At 35.9% G+C, this 15947-nt stretch overlaps 1 protein-coding gene and 1 pseudogene across 1 annotated transcript in view; both read left to right on the top strand.

Moving 5' to 3' along the window:
- Positions 1-15947, top strand: part of SNTG2 (syntrophin gamma 2) — a 698484-nt gene that overhangs the window by 393536 nt on the left and 289001 nt on the right. The gene's annotated exons all lie outside the window — the stretch shown is intronic.
- LOC118844966 lies at positions 713-1054 on the top strand (annotated as a pseudogene).

Genomic DNA, 15947 nt, shown 5'->3' with positions numbered 1-15947 from the left:
TTCCAGGGTAGAGAGAAGCATGAGAGCTTGTATCTGCACGGGTTCAGGGATCCTTCCTGGGTAAAGACCAGAACAGAGACCAAGAGAGCAGTGACCATACCTCTCCCAGAATAATACCATCTTGGAAGTACTGAAATTTGCAGACCCCCCGAACTAGCTTGGTAAAGCCTGTGTTGAAAAGCCTGGGACAGTGCCTATTCAACACCAGATGAGCAGAACCCAACTTTAACATAAATTTCAAAGTCAAAAAGTAGACTGGAAAAAATGAGCAAATAACTTAAAAAAGAACTTGACCATACAAAACTACTATCATGGTAGGGAAGACCAAGATACAGTCTCAGAAGATGACAGCAATGAAAAACAGCTACAAGCAAAGCCTAAAAGAAAAATATAAATCACAACATAAAATTCTGGAACAGCTGAAGAAAAAGCTGATTGGTAGAGGAGGAAAATGTGAAAAGAAATTAGAGTAATTTCAGAAAATTATTTTTAAAAAGAATTAATAGATTACGTTTTTAGAAGGCACAAAAATACTGAAGAAAACAATTCTTCAAAGAAAATAATTGGCCCCAGTCACTGACCCTCCACCAAGCACTCAGCAGCCTCCCCCTCAACCCCCCTCATTTCCCAATACTCCATCACCTGCCCTCCCTGCCTTCTGCCACCCTTGCATTCCTCAAGAGTTTCCACCAGGAAGAAGGATTCCTACTGTATGTCCATTATCCAGAATCTTCACTCTTTCAACCCCTTTGCTGATGCAAGTAAAGATGATGACCTGCTTCCTTCTGGGACTGAGGATTAGATCCATATAGGAATTCAACAGAGAAATGGAAGGAAGACCCTCACTACTGTCCAGGGGATCACTGATGATTATGATAAAAATAAACTAGTAAAGGCATTCGAGAAGAAATTTGCCTGCAATGGTACTGTAATTGAGCATCCAGAATATGGAGAAGTAATTCAGCTACAGGATGACCAGTGCAAGAACATATGCCAGTTCCTCGTTGAGACTGGACTGGCTAAGAACAACCAGTTGAAAGTTCATGGGTTTTAAGTGCTTTGTGGCTCACTGAAGCTTAAGTGAGGATTTCCTTTCAATGAGCAGAAAAACTCCCTTCTGTCCCCTGTCACAAGTTTAAAAACCTCACAGCTTGCATAATGTAACCATTTGGAGTGTGCTGTTTAACTTGGACTAGTGTAACTCATTCATATAATAAAAAAGCCAAAAAAAACTGACTAAATGGTAATAGAAGTACAAAATTTCACTGAAGAAAAGAACTTAAAAAGCAGAATTGGCTAAATAAAAAAGAGGTACAAAACTTTATTGAAGAAAATAATTCCTTAAAAATTAGAATTGAGCAAATGGAAGCTAATAACTCCATAATATGGCAAGGTACAATAATATAAATTCAAAATAAGGTGGAAATTGAAGGAAATTAAATATCTCATCAAAAAACAACTGAGCTGGAAAATAGAGATAAAGGACAGATAATTTAATAATTATTGGACTACCTAAAAAACCATGATCAAAAAATGATCATCATATTTTAAGAAATTATAAAACTACCCTGATATCTTAGATCCAAAGAGTAAAATAGAAATTTAAAATCACCTCCTAAAGGATATCTCAAAATGAAAACTCTCAGATATATTATAGCCAAATTTCAGAGCTTATGGGTCAAGGAGAAAATATTGCAAATATTCAGAAAAAAAAGAACATTCATATATCATGGAGCCACAGTCAGAATAACACAAGATTTAGCAGCTTCTGCATTAAAGAAGCAGAGGAATTGGAATAATATGTTCTAGATGGAGAAAGAACTAGGATTACAACCAAGAATAACCTACTGAGCATATCTGAGTATAATCCTTCAGGGGGAGGGGGTGGGAAATGGATTTTTAATGAAACACACTCAGTTGGGAATAGAAATTGATCTTACCCAACAAGGAGGTAGGAAGGGAAGGGACCAAGAGAAAGGGAGGGGTGATAAAAGGAAGGGAAGTTTAAAGGAGGTAGTGATCAAAAGCAAAACACTTTGAGAAGGAACAAGGTAAAAAGAGAGACAGCTAGAAAGATGGGCTATGAGACATGATAGGGGTGGAGAAGTTTCAGAAAGAATATAATGTGATGCAAAGTGAAGTGAACACAACCAGGAGATCACTGTACACAGTAACAGTATTGTAACAATGATTAACTGTGAAAGACTTAGCTACTTTGATCAATACAGTGAACCAAGACAATTCTGAAGGACTAATGATGAAAAATGCTATCCAACTCCAGAGACAACTGAAGAACTCTGAGAGTAAATTGAAATATAATTTTTTCACTTTATTTTTATTGTGTTTGTGACATGGCTGATATGGAATTTTTAATGATCTCACACATATAAGTGATATCATATTGCTTGCTTTCTCAATGAATGGTGCATGGGCTAGATGAAGGAAATTAATTTCGAACTCAAAATTGAAACAAAGAATGGTAATAAATAATAAATTAAAAGAAACACTAAATTTCACTTAGAAGCTAGTGAAAATAAAGATGTAATTACCCCCTTCTAAGTTGATACTCTTTGAAATCTATTCTTGCATCCTTAGGGAAATGCATGGACTTCAAGTTAAGAAGTTCTGACTTAAATTATGGCTTGATTGATGAGGCAGCTGGTGGCATAGTGGTCCTGGTCCTAGAGTCAGAAATACTTCAGTTGAAATCCAGCTTCAGACACTTACTATTTGAGTAATCCTGAGCAAGTCATTTAACCTCTGTTTGATTCAATTTCCTCAACTATAAAAATAAGGATAATAACAACATATACTTTGCAAGATGGTTGTAATGATCAAAAGAGGTAATATTTGTAAAAAGATGTTTACCATTGTTCTTAAAACAAAGTATGTGCTATATGAATGCTGATTCTTTTCCTTCTAACCTTTTCCTTCATCTGAGGACAAACTTAACTAAATTAGGAGAAGCTTATAACCAGGATTAACCTCAAGAATGCAAATTTTTCACCATGGAAATTTTCAAAGACTATTTAACCAAAACAGAGTTTGAGAACTATGTCTGTGGAGGGAAACTGATGAAATTTCTGTTCCTTGAAGTACCACAGTGAATTATAGAATGAAAAGAGACACAAGGAGGTCATATGATTCAATTCCCTACTTTTTGGTGACTGAGTAGATCTTTTAGTTTCATTTTCCAGAATTGAGACTCTATAATCCCACTGATGAATCTAGCCTAATATTTTCTGCCTTACCTATATGCAATTGAGAAATTATTTGCTTTGATAATAGAGTTACAGATTTAATAGATCAGAGATACCAGAATCATGTGATTTTGGAGCAGTATAACTTAGAAACCATTTTGTCCAACTCACTCATTCTATAGATAAGGAAACTGAGACCTATAGAAGGGAAGTGTCTTATGGCCAAACATCTAGTTGGTGGTAGACCCATGACTTAAACCCATGTTTTCTAATGCCTAATGTACTGTTTTTTCTATCATAAATACATTCAATGATCTTTGTGTGTTGATGTTTCTCTGCAAACATATTTATTTTTAAATATAAACTGAAGCTTATATTTAGAGTTAACAAGAAGGTAATAGTGTCTCTGTATTTGTCCTGGTTAGATCACATCTGGTGGATATGCTCAGCTCTAGGTAACACATTTAGAAAGGACATATCTGTAATGGATATCTTCTTGCAAATTTCTAATATTGTCTTACAAACAGTAGCCTAAAAATTCTCAGTAAACAACTTCTATAAATTATCTGTGTGTTTGTGAGCATGTGTCTGTGTCTGTGTGTTTTGTGCATAGTCTATTTCAACTTTTGAACTGATTTATAGACTCTCAGTGACTAAAGTTTCAGTATTTCAATTATTTGTGACCTGACCAGTGTGGCTGTTCCCTTTAGTTATCTATATTGCAGCCAATCCATGCTTTCTTAACCTTTGCTATTTTTTGACCTTAACTGAATGAATGACAAAGTATTTGTTAAGAGCTTACTATATGCTAATGACTGATATCATTCTAAAAATATCCCATAGATGATCACTAATTTTTGCTCACTATTCTTCCTTTTCTCTCTTGCCTTCTTTCTCTCTCCCACTTCCCTTCCTCTTTCTCTCTACATCTATGATAGATATAGTGTCTCTCTGTCTCTATGTGTCATCTGTCTCTCTTTCTCTCTCCCCCTCTCCTTATCGTTGATAAATTAGTGTTATCAGTGTATTGTTAATTATACTTGATATCTATTTTCCATTCTTCCTACATACCCAATTCATTTTCTAGTCATACAAATCTTCAATAATAGTATTTATATCACTTTTTACTTTAAAGGAATTGTTTGACTAAAAAAGTAAGATCACAAATTGAATATTTTTCATCAAAAATCTCTCAAATATTCAAACTGAAATTACTATTCACATTTCTCTTATGAACATGTGAAAAATGTAGTGCTAAAAAGTACTAATAAAATGAAAATTTGTGTCAAATTATTGGGCTGCAAAATATTCTTTGATTTGACCACAGCTAAAATATTTCAGATTAACAACTTCCTCTAATTAATTTTAAAATTTAGGACTGTTAATTGAACTTTTCCTAGAGTAACACCTCTTTGGAGAGGAAACAAAACAAAAGAAGAAAAAACCCATTACCGCCACCATAAGATGATAAGGAATAAACCTGGATAAATATCTACAGATGTGACACTTTTAGAGAGCATATAGGAAGGCTGTTTTTGCAAGGCTTAGTCTATTTCTTAATTTCCCCCCTAAGGTGTATTTTTAATTGGCTGCTGAATAACCTCAGTAGCTTTGTCTAATAGGTCATTTCACATCTATTTGGAATGCTCTATGTGTATATGTGTTTTAATATTGCTGTTCATGATGAGGTTTTAAATAGATTTCTGCATCTAAACCTGTTTTGCCCTCAAGTGAAAGTAAAAATGGTGATATTATACGAGCAGATGGCATTATTATTCTAAGAAGAGTACAATTTATCATTCTGTGCTACATACTCAAATACAGATGTATGATATGTCGTTCTTTGGGCCATGAGTTATTTTAAAAGAAATTTGTACCTAAAAATGAAGTGAAATCTAAAGATACTTTTAAAATTTATCTTAGTATTGGTTCATTTAAAGCAAAAGCACTGGGAGAAGAATGACTCATAGTGATTCCCCACTGACTAAAACAATTATTTTCAGCCATTTGGGAAAGCTGTCTCTTTCTTGAACTGACCAGATGTGAGGCAAATACAGATATCTAGCTTATTTACACATGGAGACAATGTATGCCATCTCTGTCAAAGCATCTACCCATTTTTACACATCCAAAAAATGTTCAGGGGCCTTAGGGGATGCTCAAGATATATGATTTTTTTTGAAAATTTTCAGTAAAATCCCAGTAAGATTTTCACATGGATTAAAAACTATAAATATTAAAATGGTCTCCAGTTAAAAGTGTTAACTAGGATATTAAAAACCAATGTCTTATTGGTCATGTTCCTTTTAATTATTCATTTCATTGCCACCCCCCTTTAACACAGAACACATGCAAACACGCATACACACACATTATCTTATCTGGTCCTCACTATCCCATACAAATTCAGTTCAGTGAAAAAACTTGGAGATGTTATATTGGTTGACTTCTAATATTGGAAAGGTTGTCATATGAAAAGGCATTAAACTTATTTTACTTAAAGAGAAAAACTAAATCTGTAATGTAGAAATTATAAGAAGGAAGACTTTGGATCAATAAAAGGACAAACTTCAGACAATTAGGATATATCTGAAAATAGAATATGCTTACTTTGAGGATGATGAATTTTCTGTTATTATATGCTTTCAAATGGAAGCTGGATGGTACATTTGGTAGCTCAACCAACAGGCACTCGTTAAGTGCCTACTGTATGCTAGGTACTGTTGATATGATTTTTCTTTGGGTAAAGTTTAGATGTTATGATCTATGACATCCTTTCCAAGCTGATACTTCTATGGTTCTATAATTCTATTGCAAAATACAAATCCATACCTAAAAATGAATTTGGTCATAAATATTCAGCAGTATAGCCATTGGTATTTATGCTTATACATAGAGATTAAAAAATAACACCTATGATTCAAAGAATGTGTGATCTCATTGATGTGGTACTATCTTCACTGTACAGATCACAACTGAGCCACCGTAGCAACTTTTTTTTCAATTCCTGATTGTATCCTTCTATAAATCCCAACATTGATGATACACCCAGTGCCCAGATAATTTTTTCTTGATTTTTTTATTATTCAATGGAACAAATAAGATAATATTTCAAGGCATTTATACAGTGCATATAACATAGTCGATACTTAATAAATGCTTTTTCCTTCTACTTCTGTGGGTAAAAGTGCAACTTTTGAATTGGCTATCTGTTATCTTTTGCTTTCCTTACATAACTTTTTGACTTTCCTTTCTGAACATCCATTGCTGAGATGATATCCTTTCCATCTCACACTAAGGTCCTATTCTATTGCCTCCTTATGGCATGAATGGGACTCTGGACCCTCAAAGGCTCTGTGAGCAAGATAGAAACTCTAACAAGCTATTGCTTAAAGTAAGGTTGTAAACTAGTAAGTTACTCTAGCACTAAGGAGAGGGATAGGAAGAGTGATGGATTATTATGTCTGTTGTCTGAAGACTGGCCTAGCTATATTCCTGAAGTTTCAGGTCAAGTTGGCTGAGGGGATGTTAGTTTTGTTGGACACAACAACTCTCAAAGACCATTGGTTAAGACTGGTTAAGTTAGAAAAAATTTATTACCTGCGTTGGTAGGGGAAGTATCCTTACCAACAAGTTTTCAGATCCTTCAAATATTCCTTTTGAATCTTGCTTGCAATAAATTCCTAACCTGGAACTTTCCATTGGATTACTCACCATGGCGAGAGCTTTACCTATTTGAAAAGGATACTATTTATTGCATAAAGCCTTGTAAAGTTATGACAGTTCCTCAGATCCATTGGTAATCAAAAGAGTCTGAGCAAAACATTCCACAAAGGAAAAAAAAAGTTGGTGAAAGGATACTATTGCTCAGACTATGACATATGGTCAAATAGACAATCCAATAAGTCTATCAGAATACATTATATAATGCACATGTGTGTATAAGGATAGATAGATAGATAGATAGATAGATAGATAGATAGATAGATAGAGGAAGGTATGGAGGCGAAGTCAAGATAGTAGAGTGAGAGGAAGCAATACATCATAGCCTCCCACTAAACTTTCTCCACCATGTTCTAGAAAATATATCAGACACATTCTGATTGGGAAAGTCAAGAGAAAGTCATAATAAGTCATTTTTCCGGCCTGGGTTGTTTAGGAAGACATAGAAATAGGGCAGAGCCAAGATGGCAGCTGGAAAGCAGGGACCAGTGTAAGCTCCCCACCAAGCCCCTCCAAAAACCTATAAAAATGGCTCTGAACCAATTCTAGAACTGCAGAACCCATAAACTAGCAGAGGGAAGCAGGGCTCCAGCCCAGGACAACCTGGATGGTCTCTGGGTGAGGTCTATCCCACACGGAGCTGGAAGCAGAGCAGAGCCCAGCATGGGCAGCGCAGACCAACCAGAGCAGGAGCCGGGTGGAGTGTGCCCTAGCACCCTGAATCAGTGAGTTGCAGCAGTTACCAGACTTCTCAACCCACAAACACGAAACACAACAGAGAAGGCTAGTGGAAAAAGCTGCAGGAGTGGAAGGAGTTTGCCATTCGGCTACCGCCCCAGGGGCAGCAGAGGTGGGTCAGCTACAGAACTACAGCTGCAGTTGCTTCTGGCCCCAGGCCCACCTGGTGGGAGGAATTAAGTGGTGGATCAGAGCAGGAGTGAAGAGCCTGCTGAAGATCTAAGTCCAGTCCAGGTGAGGGGTTCTTGGTGAAGAAGGAGTGCTGGTGTGGCAGAGATGGCTGTAATAGCTCTGAAAACAACAGTGCATGTCCTCAAGCTTGGAACAAAGTACTCTTTACTCTTCAAGCAGTCATACCCTGCTGAAAAATTCAAGGGTCAAGTAAGTTGGCTGGGAACATGGCCAGGCAGTGAAAATGCACCCAGATTAAGTCTCAGACTTTGGAATCTTTCTTTGGTGACAAAGAAGACCAAAACATACAGCCAGAAGAAGTCAACAAAGTCAAAGACCCTACAACAAAAGCCTCGAAGAAAAACGTGAACTGGTCTCAGGCCATGAAAGAGCTCAAAAAGGATTTGGAAAAGCAAGTTAGAGAAGTAGAGGAAAATTTGGGAAGAGAAATGAGAAGGATGTGAGGAAGCCATGAAAAACAAGTCAATGACTTGCTAAAGGTGACCCAAAAAAATACTGGAAAATATACTTAAGAAAACAACACCTTAAAAAAAAGACTAACTCAAATGGTAAAAGAGCTCCAAAAAAGTCAATGAGGAGAAGAATGCCTTCAAAGGCAGAATTAGCCAAATGGAAAAGGAGGTCCAAAAGACCACTGAAGAAAACACTACCTTAAAAATGAGATTGGAGCAAGTGGAAGCTAGTGACTTGATGAGAAATCAAGATATTATAAAACAGAACCTAAGGAATGAAAAAATGGAAGACAATGTCAAATATCTCATTGGAGAAACCACTGACCTGGAAAATAGATCCAGGAGAGATAATTTAAAAATTATTGGACTACCTGAAAGCCATGATCAAAAAAAGAGCCTAGATATCATCTTTCAAGAAATTATCAAGGAGAACTGCCCTAATATTCTAGAGCCATAGGGCAAAATAGAAATTGAAAGAATCCACCGATCACCTCCTCAAATAGATCCCAAAAAGAAATCACCTAGGAATATTGTCACCGAATTCCAGAGCTCCCAGATTAAGGACAAAATACTGCAAGCAGCCAGAAAGAAACAATTTGAGTATTGTGGAAACCCAATCAAAATAACCCAAGATCTAGCAGCTTCTACATTAAGAGATCGAAGGACTTGCAATACGATATTCTGGAGGTCAATGGAGCTAGGATTAAAACCAAGAATCACCTACCCAGCAAAACTGAGTATCATGCTCCAAGGCAAAATATGGACTTTCAATAAAATAGAGGACTTTCAAGCTTTCTCAGTGAAAAGACCAGAACTGAATAGAAAATTTGACTTTCAAACACAAGAATCAAGAGAAGCATGAAAAGGTAATCAAGAAAAAGAACAAGAAATAGAAATTGCAAGAGACTTACTAAAGTTGAACTGTTTTGTTTACATTCCTACATGGAAAGATGATGTGTATGATTCATGAGACCTCAGTATTAGGGTAGCTGAAGGGAATATGCATATATATATATATATATATATATGTACATATATATGTATATATGTATATGTGAGTGTGTATGTATACATATGTTTGTGTGTATATATATATATGTGTGTGTATATGTGTATATATATATATATATATATATATATATATATATACACAGAGAGAGAGAGAGAGAGAGAGAGAGAGAGAGAGAACGCACAGGGTGAGTGGAAGATGAAGGGAAGACATCTAAAAGGAATAAAATCAAATTAAGGGATGAGAGAGGAATATATTGAGAGAGGGAGATAGGGAGAGATAGAATGCAGTAAATTATCTCTCATAAAAGTGGCAAGAAAAAGCAGTTTTGTAGGAAGAGAAGAGAAGTCAGGTAAGGGGGAATGAGTGAATCTTGCTCTCATCAGACTTGACCTGAGGAGGGAATACCATACATACTCACTTGGGTGTCTTACCCCACAGGAAAAAAGAAGGAAGAAGATAAAAAAGGCGGGGGGGGGATGATAGAAGGGAGGGCAGATGGGGGTGGAGGTAATCAAAAACAAACACTTTCGAAAGGGGACAGGGTAAAGGGAGAAAATTCAATAAAGGGGGATAGGTTAGGAAGGAGCAAAATATAGTGAGTCTTTCACAACATGAGTATTGTGGAAGGGTTATACATAATGATATGCATGGGGCCTATTTTGAATTGCTTGACTCCTTAGGAAGGGAGGGTGGAAAGGGAAGAGGGAAGAGAATTTGGAACTCAAAGTTTTAAAAACACATGTTCAAAAACAAAAAAAAAAAGTTTTTGCATGCAACTAGAAAATAAGATACACAGGCAATGGGGCATAGAAATTTATCTTGCCCTACAAGAAAGGAAGGGAAAAGGGGATGTGAGGGGAGTGGGGTGACAGCAGGGAGGGCTGACTGGGGAACAGGGCAACCAGAATATATGCCATCTTGTAGTGGGGGGGAGGGTAGAAATCGGGAGAAAATTTGTAATTCAAACTCTTGTGAAAATCAATGCTGAAAACTAAATATATTAAAAAAAATAAAATGCATGCAGTTTTTTTAAAAAAAAGACATAGAAATCAGATTCTGGAGACAGCATCTGAAAGAATAGGAAAAAAAGTGATATACCTCATAGGAAAAATAGTTAAACTGGAAAATGGATTGGGAAAGATAATGTAAGACTCATTGCATTACTTCAAAGCCATGAACAGAAACATAAGAACTAGACATCATATTTCAAGAAACCTTAAAAGAAAACTCTCCAGATCTCTTAGATCCAGAGGGCAAAATGGAAATTGAAGGAATTCACTCATCACCTCCTGAAGGAAAACAGATTTCAGAGGATAGTTACCCCAGAAGGTTTCAGAATAGTCTACAGGGGAAAAAAGACCTTCAAAGAAATAGAGGACTTGCAAGTGTTCCTAATGAAAAGACCAGAGCTGATAAGAAACCTTGAAATAGAAACACAGGAGTTAAATGCAAAAAGGTGAACAAGAGTGAGCAATAAAAAGTGATTAAACAAGGTTAAATTGTTTACATTCTAATTTGTGGAGATGATACCTGTAGCCCTCAAAATTCTATCATCATCAAGAGTCATAGAGCGAGTCTAATTAGACACAGAACCTGGAAGTGATTGGTTATGTTTTGAGGATCTCAAAAGAAAAAAAAATATGCTGGGGAAGAGGAACATACTGTGGGAGGGAGAAAAGAAAAGGATGGGGGAAATTATCTCACATAAATGAGGTACACAAAGAAGATGTTATTCAATAAGAAGGAGGCTATGGACTGATTGGAGTGGGTGACACTTGAACTTCACTCCCATCTAATCTGGTAAAAGAGTAAAGAATACACACTGACACAAACAATTAGGTATAGAATTATATATCACCCAACAGGGAAATGAGAAGGAAAGGGAAGGTAAATAGCAGTGCAGATTAGAGGAGTTATTAGAAACAAAATGGACTCTTAAAGAAGAGATATAGATAGTCACTGAGAATGAAGAATGACCTCCATCCAGAATTATACAAGAAGAAAAGAGTGGGCTAGAATGAAATGTGAATTCACAAATATGATCATACTACCAGAGAAGAATAAAGCAGAGAAAGAGGATTAGAAATAAATACTGGTAGCGAAGATGGAAACTTTTTAAATAAAATTATTACCAAAAGAGTATTTAAAGATCTGAGGGAAAAAAACTTCATCAATATGAACAAGTTGTATTTATGCTAGGGATGCAAGGATAGTTAAATGTTACAGAAACTATACAATCCGGTACATTAAAAAAAAACAACCAAAGACACCTGTTTATATCAATAGATGGAGAAAAGACCTTACAAAAAAGAAAATACACATTTTTGCTAAAAATAAAAACTTTAAAAAGGCACTAAATCCTTTTTTTCCTTTTAGCATTTTTATTCTGAACTTGAACATCAAAAAAGAAGACATTTCTAGACACAAATTAGAACAGAAAAACCATGATTATATCTAAAACTACGAATCTCTTATCACATACAACCTAGTTTTTAAAAAATAGCATATAATAAATTCAACCTACTACTCTGAGAGAGATGTCATGCCTGTTATTTTATTCTGAACTTTGTTCTGTTATCTGCATTTAAAAATACTTCAATAACCTTTTTCCTTCTTTTCTTTTACTTTGTTGTCAGCACTATCACTGATTCTCAGTTCCTACCGATTTCCCTCCCCCTGTCATTGCAAATGCAAAGCAAATGAAAACCAGGCCCATAGTCCTTGTATCAAATAACCATAACCAAAGAAAATACTTCAATAGGCTTGTCATGTTCAAAATGTTTGATTCTGCAACTGAAGTCTGTCACCCTTCTCCTAGGAGGCAAGTAACATTTTTCATCATCAGACCTTTGGAGTCATGGTCTATTGGTAATTACATTGATCAGAGTTCAAAAATCTTTCAAAGTTTTCCTTTTTTTTTTTTACAACATGGTTCCTGTTATTTTTTTCTCCTGATTCTTCTCACTTTACTCTGTATCAGTTCATATGTGTTCTCTCTCAAAACAATGTAAACCCCTTGGGAGCAGAACTCTTTTTTTTGCTTTTCCTCTCTTTCTCTTTCTGTGTCTCTCTCTGTCTCTGTTTCTCTGTATGTCTGTTTGTCTGTCTGTCTCTGTCTCTCTCTCTCTGTGTCTCTCTGTCTCTGTCTCTCTCTCTCTTTCTCCAGAATCTAACTCAGTGCCTGTCACATGGGGGTGCTTTATAAATGCTCTTTATCAAATGATTGATGTTTGTAGCCCCAATGTGAAATTCATGGGGCCTACAGCAGCTATGAATATGCTGGCACAGTTGTGAATCACAAAATATAACAGACTCTCTTCATTGAAGGTAAAACCAAAATGTGCATCCAAACACCAAAAAGCCAAATCCCAACACCAGAATGCCAAATGCATTATAGCAACAAAGAAATCTACATTAGCAATACAGGGGGCACCAACATCCCCAAGTCTGTTGGGCCTTAGGCAAAATGCCCCTCTCTCACCCATGTTAGCTGCTCTCTTTATGTCTCTCTCTCCCAGCTCTGACTGCTCTGTTTCACTTCCTCTCAGCTCTGTTCCACCCTTCCTGCTCCACCCATTCAGCAAGCTCCTCCTACCACAGGCTCAAGTGACTCAGACTCATGAGACTCAGACAGGTCACATGGGCCTATTAATGGATGGGAAGATGTTCAAATTGTATTAACAATATGCCCATTGCATTAACAATGCATTAACATAGTTCTTTTTTAGTTTTGTGTGAATACATTAAGTATTAACATTAAAAATATTTCACTTCAAAAAAATATTTCACTTCAAATCATTTATCTTGTTTTTGAGATGTTGGTTTCATTTTGGTTTTGTTTAAAACTGAGTTGGCAAATAAAGTTTTCTCTCTTTGTAGGAAATGGTATGCTGCCCTTTCAGCTATTATTCTTAATTACTACATGTCTATCTGAAATATTTTTAAAGTTTTATATGCTATAAACAAAACGTTACAGATATCATCAGATCTTGGCTCTGGTGCAGCTAGGAAATTATTGCATTTGAATGTTGTGCCCTTTGTAAAAATTATTTCATTGACTTTATGTCACTGTGAGTATTTTTCTGTTATTTTCTTAAGACTAAATTCCCCCTATTCTTTGATAACTAATTTAGATATAAATGTTATGTTCTTTCCAGGGAACAAATCTCAGACCTTTGATAAGTTTGCTAACTTTGATTCAGGAAAAACTGGAGCCCAAGGTTTCTTAAAATAATTTCTCATTAAAATACTTATCTTTCCAATATTTTATTTTCTGTTATATTTATCCTGAATACTATGTATTATGGTGCAATTTCTATGAATACATAAAAGTATGATGCTGCATTATGCTCCTGAGGGTCTCTTCTTTTTGCCCACAAAGCTCTAAAGGATGAGCTCAAGTAAGACCAATTTATATGGAATGCAGATTTGAATCCAGTTAGGTCTTTGAGATGAAATGGTCAATTCTCTCTTATTAAAGCTCTTCAGAAAAAAAAAGAATGTGTGACTACTTATCAGTTATTTTATTGAGCCTTTGTGTTCAAGTTTAAGTTAGACTAAATGGCCTTTGAGGTCCCTTCCTATGATATTTTTAGGTCCTGTATCCTAATCAAGGCCTTTTCTAATCTCTTCTTCCTTTTCCTCAATTATTAGCACTCTTCTTCTTAGTATTACACTGTTCATTCACTTCAGTCATGTCAGTCATGTCCGAATCTTTGTGACCCCATTGAGATTTTCCTGGCAAACATACTGGACTCGTTTGCTGTTTCCTTCTTTGCTCATTTGACAGATGAGGAACTGAGGCAGCCTGGGTTAAGTGACTTGCCCAGGGTCACACAGCTGATAAGTGTTTGAGGCCAGATTTGAACTCAGGAAAATGAGTCTTCCTGACTGCAGACTTGGCACTCTACGCACCACACCACCTAACTGCCTATTTAATATATACTTTGTATTTATTTGTGCATATGTTGTATCTCCCCACAATTTACTTCATCTGTGACCTGTACTAGAAGCTAAAATAAAAAACAAAATTAGAAATATTTTGATGAGGCAAGATTGGGCTGATGTGGGGAAAATATTTCAGTTTAGTTTGACATTTATTATGCAAAGGGCATATGTATATATACATATGTGTATAAAGGTATAGAGAAAATGTAAAGGGATACAGTTGAATCAAAAAAAAACTTTCACAAATACGAGATTGGGAGAGATGTTTACATGTTAGTGGTTCTGAAAAAAAAAAGAGTTGGGTAGATAGGTTAGATGTTTACAATTTGCTATATGCATATTCACACACACATACTCAAAAACAAAAGCAAAATAAATATGAGGTAATGTGTCAGTGGGGTTAGCACTATCATCTGGTTGGGATCAGGAAAGGCCTCATTGTATTGATAAGGTGCTCAAGCCTCACCTTGACCACAATAAGGGAGGGACTTAGTTCCAGTAGAGCATTGTCATTGTATCCAAGAGTCCTGTTGCTACCCCTGGTCAGTAGCATATGGACCTAAGGGATACAATAGGAAGGAAATTCCCTGCCACTAAGGCACAATGTTCAGGTCCTTAGCCCTCATTCTCTTTTGTGAAGGCAAGAAGTCTTACTCATTTAGGTGAGGCTGACAAGGGTCTTAGTCTCAGCCCTTGCCATTAACTTATGGATATGGAGAGAAGGGAAGATGTCCCTATCACTAGGGCATGGGTTTCAAATTAATACCTTGCTCTGTCTGATGAAGGTAGCAAGTTATGCCCATGCAGGTCAAAGAATTGTCAAAGGGTTCTCTATAGATGATGAGGTCTTACTGATGCTCCAATTTGCAAAATATGTTTTGCTGATAGCATCAAGATCTATGATCTTTCACAGCTTTCTAAATGAAACCAATAGTCATTCCAAAGAATTTAAAAAGTAATCGCTTCAGGAAAATTTTTCAACAATTCAACTTCTCCCTGAAACTGAAGCCTAGCTTTTTAATACCAATATATTTCCATTGATAATGTATGACTGAAAGTAATGAAATACTATAGATTTTGAAGGATTGAAACTGTACATCATGCAAAGGGCAACAGAGAAATACATGGTGGGCATGAATAGATTGCAAAACATTACAAATGAGTAATTATGCTAGATGAGTGCTATAAATGACATACTCCAGTAAATGAGTGACCAGAAAAAAAGATAGAATGGTCATATATCAAGATAAAGGAATTACTGATTGATAACCTAAAAGCTCCACTGGTACCCATTCTCAAATTAGGAAAACAAGAGCCTCAGTATATTGTGTGAATCTTTTACGTTGAATTTATGCGAGTATATACTTGAGAGTTGAACAAAATAGACTTACTTGTATAGGTTTACTATCTACATTTTTGGAGGGAACAGTCACATCTCTGAGAACACAGATCCATTGGAGTATAATCTTTTCTTGTAAAGTTCTTCCTATATAAGATATTCTACACTTCCCTGACACCTTCAGGAGGGGTATCATTATAAATTACTATGAAGATGATAGATAGATAGATAGATAGATAGATAGATAGATAGATAGATAGATATGTACATAGTAATTTTCTGTCACACAGTGATCCCCCTGAGATAAACCTCTTGTTTACCCAAAAGGTAATCAAGTATGTTTT

This window comes from Trichosurus vulpecula, chromosome 3 (genome assembly GCF_011100635.1).
Source record: "Trichosurus vulpecula isolate mTriVul1 chromosome 3, mTriVul1.pri, whole genome shotgun sequence".
NCBI classification, from domain to species: Eukaryota; Metazoa; Chordata; class Mammalia; order Diprotodontia; family Phalangeridae; genus Trichosurus; species Trichosurus vulpecula.
This window is presented reverse-complemented; position numbering and strand designations above follow the sequence as displayed.